The 9,057-nt window shown below is 40.2% G+C and overlaps 1 protein-coding gene across 5 annotated transcripts in view; it reads right to left on the reverse strand.

Annotated features, from left to right (window-relative positions):
* WDPCP (WD repeat containing planar cell polarity effector) overlaps positions 1-9,005 on the reverse strand; it is a 300,990-nt gene extending 291,985 nt beyond the window's left edge. For all 5 annotated transcript variants that reach the window (XM_010863306.1, XM_010863302.1, XM_010863304.1 and 2 more), the window contains exon 1: positions 8,674-9,005. The gene's annotated coding sequence lies outside the window, so the exon portion shown is untranslated. The remainder of the gene's footprint in view (positions 1-8,673) is intronic.
* Positions 9,006-9,057: the final 52 nt, after the last annotated feature.

Here is a 9,057-nt window from a genome sequence, read left to right on the forward strand (position 1 = left end):
CTCTTCAGTTCTTCACTTTCTGCCATAAGGGTGGTGTCATCTGCATATCTGAGGTTATTGATATTTCTCCCGGCAGTCTTGATTCCAGCTTGTGCTTCTTCCAGCCCAGCATTTCTCATGATGTACTCTGCATATACGTTAAATAAGCAGGGTGACAATATACAGCCTTGACGTCCTCCTTTTCCTATTTGGAACTAGTCTGTTGTTCCATATCCAGTTCTAACTGTTGCTTCCTGACCTGCATATAGGTTTCCCAAGAGGCAGGTCAGGTGGTCTGGTATTCCCATCTCTCTCAGAATGTTCCACAGTTATTGTGATCCACACAGTCAAAGGCTTTGGCATAGTCAGTAAAGCCTAAATACATGTTTTTCTGGAACTCTCTTGCTTTTTCGATGATCCAGCGGATGTTGGCAACTTAATCTCTGGTTCCTCTGCCTTTTCTAAAACCATCTTAAACATCTGGAAGTCCACAGTTCATGTATTGCTGAAGCCTGGCTTGGAGAATTTTGAGCATTACTTTACTAGTGTGTGAAATGAGTGCAATTGTGCGGTAGTTTGAACATTCTTTGGCATTGCCTTTCTTTGGGATTGGAATGAAAACTGACCTTTTCCAGTCCTGTGGCCATTGCTGAGTTTTCCAAATTTGCTGGCATATTGAGTGCAGCACTTTCACAGCATCATCTTTCAGGATTTGAAATAGCTCCACTGTAATTCCATCACCTCCACTAGCTTTGTTCATAGTGATGCTTTCTAAGGTCGACTTGACTTCACATTCCAGTTGTCTGGCTCTAGGTGACTGATCACACCATCATGATTATGTTGGTCATGAAGATCTTTTTTGTATAGTTCTTCTGTGTATTCTTGCTATGGCAGGTATGCCCTTTTTGAAGAGGATTCCATCCAAGCTCTGGGAAGAAGGACTCTCTCCCAGTCTTTCTTCCTTGTCCAAGTAGTAAGAGCTGTTCTTTTGCAACTGCTACTTCTGGGACCTTTGAAGTATGAGCTCTTTTACCTCTTTTAATAGTTAACCACCTCTCCTTGTTCTGGTTAACAATTCATCATATTAAATTTTCAAATAACCAGTATAGGTCTCTCTCCTGACTGAACTCAGAATACTGTCAAGGATATTCACTGTACAGCTTTTCTGCATGTTTGAAAATGTTGGGGGAGAGAGGAAACAGGGAGACATATTTTCAAAGACGGGCAAAATGTTAATAATTATTAAAGCTGCATGATGGACTGAAAAATTACAGTCTTTTCATTTTGCTTATGTTTGCAAATTTTTGTAATAGATTTTAAGTGGTGGGGGTGGTGGGAAAGCTTCATATACACCAAAGCATTTGGAGAGAGCCTGGCAGAATGGATTTTAACAGGCAGAAATAGAGTCTGAGAGTCCAGGTGAGAAAAAGCACACTAAAGGTGGAGGCAGAATACTGTAGGACTTGTTCGTTGCTTGTTTGAGCAACAGCAAGTAAACTAAAGTAAAGGTGTATAATGCAAATGAATATCTTTGCTGAGATCTTTTTTCCTCCTCTTTAACCTTCACTTCAATGTTAGTTCTTCATATTCAATTGCTTCCCCCCACACACTTATACTTACTCTCCAAAATCTAGCTCTCACCCACTCTTCAACACCCCTTATTAATCATAAATTGATCCATTTAGAGTCTCTTCATACATCTTAATTTTTTTTTAACAATGAGCATAATTATTAAATATCTATTTTGGACATATTTATGAGAAAATGTAATTATGCTTGTGCTTATATAGCAGGATTTTTTACATGTAAAGTCATTAGCAGTGATATAAGACATGTTTTCATAATCTCTAGTTAGTAGGGGATAAGAGAAAATATTGATTTATTATTTTTATTATTATTGAATAACTTATGACTTTTATGATTGTAAAATACATCTGCACCCACAAGAGTGAGTATATGTGTGTCAACACATTATCTCCAGGAAGGAGTTGGTAATATTCTTTGTTAAGCTGAGTAGCTGACTGACTGAAGCTGAGTACTGAATTGGACAAACAGTAAAATTAATACTCCACCAATACATTTAAAGCACACTTATGCTATTCCCCAGTGACATCTCTCTCTCTCCTTCATGAGGAATGACAAAAATCACAAAATTTGACTTCAAAAAGCATTTTTGTTTAATCCAAACTGAAAATATTATAAAGTATAAAACCACCTATACATGTAAAAAGAACTCATAATAGAGATAACATAATAGAGAGCACATATACTATGTAAATAAATATCATGATTCATAAAAAGCACATATGAACATGCACCTGTTGCACACATTAAAACGTACAAACACCCCAAGTGAGTTCCTTTCTCCCTTAACCTTCATTATCGGCAGGGTGTGAACCAAGTGGCACGTGCTCTTCTATCTACTTAGAATGCGACGGGACATAGGTGTTTTGCTGTACCTCACTGTGCACACTGTTTGCTGAACCCACAGTAGGCAAGGCATGAGCTAAGAGGCTGGAAGAAGAAGCGAGGAGCTGTAGTTCTGCAGACATGCTTATTCTCTCCTGGCTGACACAGCAGTTGCAGCAGCAGTCATAACCTAAACTTTTCTCCTGGCTGACACAGAAGCAGACTTAACATAACCATAATGGAGTCCACAAGAGCTTTCCAGATGGAGCTTATGCATGCTTACAGAACAAAAGAAGCCCATGGCCAAGCGAGTACCTTGTAAGGCGCGTGCACAGTGCTCTAAGTGATCTCAGCTGTTACATAACCATTATTTACAAAATGTGGAGAGAGAGAGAGAGCCTGAATACCACCATTGGCTAATTTGCTCTTTCCCTATAATAGGTGTTCCAGAACAGTAGAGAGCAGAAGACAGATATCATCTGTGTCACTCAGGCAATGACTATGCTTTCCTATCCCCTCCTGATGATGCCACCTTGCACGTGCTAGGTTTCACTCATGACCTAGGACAATGCATTGTTTGTAAACTTTGCACACAACTGTTAATTGTGAATTTTTCCAGAAAAATCAGCAATGATTAAAACAAGAACTAGGTTTCTCTCTTGCCTCACACAGGACTCCTACTGTGTAGTCAGAATCACTGACAGTGATGTCCTCCATAGGGTATACACATGGGCAGAAGAAATGCCTCCACAAAGATACGCTACAGCTGCTCCTGCTCTAGAAGATGCCTTGCTAATCCACTAAGTTTTGGAAGCCATGCCATAGAACTTTGGGTGATAACAAAAACGTATACTATTCTGTCACCTGTGGCTACTGAGCACTTGAAATATACCTGGTGGACTGAGAAATAGTTTTTAAATTAATTTTACATTCACATATAGTTGACAAACGATATTATGTTAGTTTCAGGTGTACTACATAGTGACCTGATATTTGCATACCTTGTGGAATGATCATGATGAGCCTAGTAAACATCTGTCTCCATACAAAGGTATTACAGTATTACTGACAATATTCTTAATGTTCTGTATTACATCCCATGGTTTACCTATTATATAACTGGAGATCTGCACATTTTAATCCCCTACACCTATTTTATCCACCTGTTTATCCCCTCCCTTTTGGAAACTACCTGTTTGTTCTCTCGCTGTTTTGTTTTGCTGTTTAGATTCCATATATAAGTGACAGCATGGGGTATTTGTCCTTCTCTGACTTATGGACTGAGTATAATACTCTCTAGATCAATTCATATTGACAGAATTGTCAAGATTTATCTTTTTTATGGCTAAGTATTATTCATATATCACATTTTCTTTTCCCATTAGTCTGCACTGGATAGTTAGGTTGCTTTCATACCTTGGCTACTGTAAATTATGCTGCAATGAACATTGGAGGGCATGTGTCTTTTTGAATTGGTTTTTCTGTTTTCTTTAGGTGAACACCCAGAAGTGAAACTGCTGGATCATACGGCAGCTCTACTTTTATTTTTTAAAGAATCTCAAAGCTGTTTTCCATAGGGGCTGCATCTATTTACAATCCCACCAAGACAGCTTAGCAATATTTTTTGGTTGAGTCCCCTCATGCAAGGGAAACAAAAGAAAAATAAACAAATGAGACTACATCAACTGAAAAGCTTTTGCACAGCAAAGTAAACCATCAAAAATACAAAAAGGCAGCCTACCAAAAGTGAGAAGATATTTGCAAATATATTTCCAATAAGGAGTTAATATCCAAAATATATAAAAACTCATACAACTTAAAAAATGCAAACAACTCAATTAAAAAATGGACAGAGGACTTGAATTGAAATTTTTCCAAAGAAGATGAACAGATGGCCAAAAGACACATGAAAAGATGCTTAATTATCAAGGAAACACAAATCGAAACCACAATGGGATACAAATTCACATCTGTCCCAATGGTTATTATCAACAAAACAACAAATAACAAGTGTTGGTGAGGATACAGAGAAAAGGGAATGCTTGGGCACTAATTTTATTTAATTTTTAATTAATTTGAATGTAATAGCCAAATAACAACAAAATTCCAGGCTTAGTTTGTTAAAAATAGAGCCTTAACACACGTATGTTTCAGTCAGTTCAGTCGCTCAGTCATGTCCGACTCTTTGTGACCCCATGGACTGTAGCACGCCCAGTTTCCCTGTCCATCACCATCTCCTGGAGCTTGCTCAAATTCATGTCCATCAAGTCAGTGATGCCATCCAACCACCTCATCCTCTGTCATCCCCTTCTCCTCCTGCCTTCAATCTTGTCCAGCATCAGGGTCTTTTCCAATGGTTCAGCTCTTCGCATCAGGTGGCCAAAGTATTGGAGTTGCAGCTTCAACATCAGTCCTTCCAATGAATATTCAGGACTGATTTCCTTTAGGATTGACTGGTTGGATCTCCTTGCAATCCTAGGGACTCTCAAGAGTCTTCTCCAACACCACAGTTCAAAAGCATCAATTCTTCGGCGCTCAGCTTTCTTTATAGTCCAATTCTCACATCCATACATGACTACTGGAAAAACCATAGCTTTCACTAGACGTACCTTTGTTGGCAAAGTAATGTGTTTTTTAATATAATGTCTAGGTTGGTCATAGCTTTTCTTCAGAGGAGCAAGCATCTTTTAGTTTCATGACTGGAATCACCTTCTGCAGTGATTTTGGAGCCTCCCAAAATAAAGTCTTGCACTGTTTCCATTGTTTCCCCATCTATTTGCCATGAGTGATGGGACCAGATGCCATGTTCTTAGCTTTCTGAATGTTGAGGTTTAAGCCAACTTTTTCACTCTCCTCTTTCACTTTCATCAACAGGCTCTTTAGTTCTTCTTTGCTTTCTGCCATAAGGGTGGTGTCATCTGCATATCTGAGGTTATTGATATTTCTCCTGGCAATCTTGACTCTGGCTTGTGCTTCATCCAGCCTGGCACTTCACATGATGTAGTCTGCATATAAGTTAAATAAGCAGGGTGACAATATACAGCCTTGACGTCCTCCTTTTCCTATTTGGAACCAGTCTGTTGTTCCATGTCCAGTTCTAACTGTCGCTTCCTGACCTGCATACAGGTTTCTCAAGAGGCAGGTCAGGTATTTCCATCTCTTTCAGAATTTTCCAGTTTGTTATGATCCACACAGTCAAAGGCTTTGACATACTCAATAAAGCAGAAATTGATGTTGTTCTGGAACTTTCTTGCTTTTTCGATGATCCAACAGATTTTTGCTATTTGATCTCTGGTTCCTCTGCCCTTTCTAAATCCAGCTTGAACAACTGGAGGTTAATGGTTCAAGAACTGATGAAGCCTGGCTTGGAGAATTTTGAGCATCACTTTGCTAGCATGTGAAATGAGTGCAACTGTGCAGTAGTTTGAACATTCCTTGACATTGCCTTTCTTTGGAATTGGAATGAAGACTGACCTTTTCCAGTCCTGTGGTCACTGCTGATTTTTCCAAATGTGCTGGCATATTGAGTGCAGTACTTTCACAGCATCATCTTTTAGGATTTGAAATAGCTCAAATGGAATTCCATCACCTCCACTAGCTTTGTTTGTAGTGATGCTTCCTAAGGCCCACTTGACTTCGCGTTCCAGGATGTCTGGCTCTAGCTGAGTGATCACACCATCATGGTTATCTAGGTCATAAAGGTCTTTTTATATAGTTCTTCTGTGTATTCTTGCCACCTCTTCTTAATATCTTCTGCTTCTGTTAGGTCCATACCGTTTCTGTCCTTTATTATGTTCATCTTTGCATGAATTGTTCCTTTGGTATCTCTAATCTTCTGAAGAGATCTCTAGTCTTTCCCATTCTATTATTTTCCTCTATTTCTTTGCATTGTTCACTGAGGAAGGCTTTCTTATCTCTCCTTGCTATACTTTGGAACTCTGCATTCAAATGGATATATCTTTCCTTTTCTCCTTTGCCTTTAGCTTCTCTTCTTTTCTCAGCTATTTGTAAGGCCTCCTCAGACAATCATTTTGCCTTTTTGCATCTCTTTTTCTTGGGGATGGTCCTAATCACTGCCTCCTGTATAATGTCACGAGCCTTCATCCACATTTCTTCAGGCACTCTATCAGATCTATTCCCTTAAATCCATTTCTCACTTCCACTGTATAATCACAAGGGATTAGATTTAGGTCATACCTGAATGGTCTAGTGGTTTTCCCTATGTTCTTCAATTTAAGTCTGAATTTGGCAATAAAGTAAGGTCATGATCTGAGCCACAGTCAGCTCCCGGTCTTATTTTTGCTGACTGTATAGAGCGTCTCCATCTTTGGCTGCAAAGAATATAATCAATCTGACTTCAGTATATATCATCTGGTGATGTCCATGTGTAGAGTCTTCTCTTCTGTTGTTGGAAGAGGGTGTTTGTTATGACCAGTGGGTTTTCTTGACAAAACTCTTGTTAGCGTTTGCCCTGCTTCACATTTTGTACTCCAAGGTCAAATTTGCCTGTTACTCCAGGTGTTCCTTGACTTCTTACTTTTGCATTCCAGTCCCTTATAATGAAGAGGACATCCTTTTTGGGTATTAGTTCTAGAAGGTCTTGTAGGTCTTCATGTTTGCAAGATGTTAAATGTCAAAACACTACCTGCAACGCTGCAAATGTGGTTCTACCTCCTCTACCCTCGCTGCCTGGAACATCTGTTTGTTCTCATTCAGACAGCACCTCTTTTGTGAAACTGTGGCAACCCAGAGTGACTAACATGCTACCTAACTACTACTAACCAGGTCACACCATGGTGTCATTACTGGTTTACACATCTGTGTTCCCTGCTAAACTGGGAGCTCTAAAAAGGCAGCAACTGTGTATTACTAATATCTGGAGAATCTCAGGGACGGGGGAGCCTGGTGGGCTGCCGTCAATGGGGTCGCACAGAGTCGGACACGTCTGAAGTGACTTAGCAGCAGCAGCAGGTCCTAACAGAATGCCACACCTAAAATTCTTGCTCTATGCTCTCCTGGCCAGTTTATTACAACAGTCTTCATTTAACCAATCCATACTCTCCACTACTCTACTATTTGAAAACTCATAATCCCATCCATAATCAACATCTTAGAATTGGAGAAATTATAGGTCATATTATTATTATCTGTACCAAAGGATGTAGTGTTTTACTTCTACATACAATTGCTCAGTACATACAATTGTAGAATAGTGAAAACGATGCATATTAGAAACTCAGGTTCTCTAAAGACAAATAACAAGGCAGCAGACACTGGGGTCTGGAATTCAGGACTAGACACAAACTTGAGAATGTATGACACAGAGGCGGCATTTTCAAACTAGCAATTCATGAATTAGATCACTAAGGAATTAAGTGCAGACAGAATACAGGTATTCCAAGGTTAAGAGATAGAGGCGGAAAAAGAATTCGCAAAGAACACTGAGAAGGAGCAACCAATGACAGAGAAAACCAGGAAATAGTTGTCTGAAAACCAGGTGAATAGTTACTTACGAAAGAGAGTCATTAAGCTATGATAAACACTATTGATAGCTCAAATTAGAAAGTAAGATTCTATTTCTTTTCCATAATAGCAAACCCTGCAAAACTGAGGAAAGAAAAACTGAAACATACCACTTGCATTCAATTACCAATGAACAGAGTAAAATTGAAAGATACCTCTTAGCATTTAATTAGCAATGCAATCAGAGGTTAAACCAATGTTATCTAATATTGATATTTATTTCACACACATGCTATTCTAGAGCATTACATCTTAATACCACATGCAACAAGCTTTCAGAGAGCACAATTTTATTGGGCAGCATTAATTTCAAACGAAAACCTCGTTAAGTTGTTTTACCAGCTGAGACCCCCAATTAACAATCAGAGGTTGTTGACTGCAACAACCTGCAAACAATTATGCACTTTCGCATAATTTAAAGCTCAAGATGGTTTAAAGAGCATCGAGTTTCCAAAATAGAACGGACAAAAGTAACAACATTCCCGGAGGACTTAAGAGAAAAAGACTGTGCACACCAGGAAGGGACGGGCTCATTTCCCAAAAAGCAGAAGCTCAATATTTTTCACGTATCTTGAAAAAAGCTGTATCTTACAGCAGGGGCATGGCACGAACTTCAGGGCCCTCCACAATACCTTCTCCCTAACAGTGCGCGGAGACAGGTACTGGCGAGCAGAAGAGCTGTACCTGGGTCCATAAAGGCAACGCGAGACGGCGTACAACCGCAAACCAGACCCTAGGGTCTAGCCTCGGGCTGGGACTCACCTGTCTCCTGAGTGTGGAAGATGCGCAGCCCCCAGCCGCCTCTGACAAGGCGTCCCCGCAAACCCCTCACCACGCCACGGTACACTACGAGAGCTAGGGTCCTCTGGTTAGAGAAGAAGGACCCTGGAGGACGCGACGCGTTCGCTACGTCCTTTCGGTCTCAGAGATGCCGCACCACGCATCCCTTATGAACTCTTCAGCGGCTCCAGCATGAGCGCGCTCTCCCGCCTCGTCGCTTAGCAACCTGCGAAGCCGTCCAGTCTTCCCAACTAGTCACATTCCTCCCGCCCCAGCAGATTGTGAAGAGTTTTTAAAAAGATTTTATTTCCGGGTCAATGCCGCTTTACGCAGCGGAAGATCTCTTTACCTCCCACATATACCCTT

This window comes from Bison bison, unplaced genomic scaffold, assembly GCF_000754665.1.
Source record: "Bison bison bison isolate TAMUID 2011002044 unplaced genomic scaffold, Bison_UMD1.0 scf7180017864489, whole genome shotgun sequence".
NCBI classification, from domain to species: domain Eukaryota; kingdom Metazoa; phylum Chordata; class Mammalia; order Artiodactyla; family Bovidae; genus Bison; species Bison bison.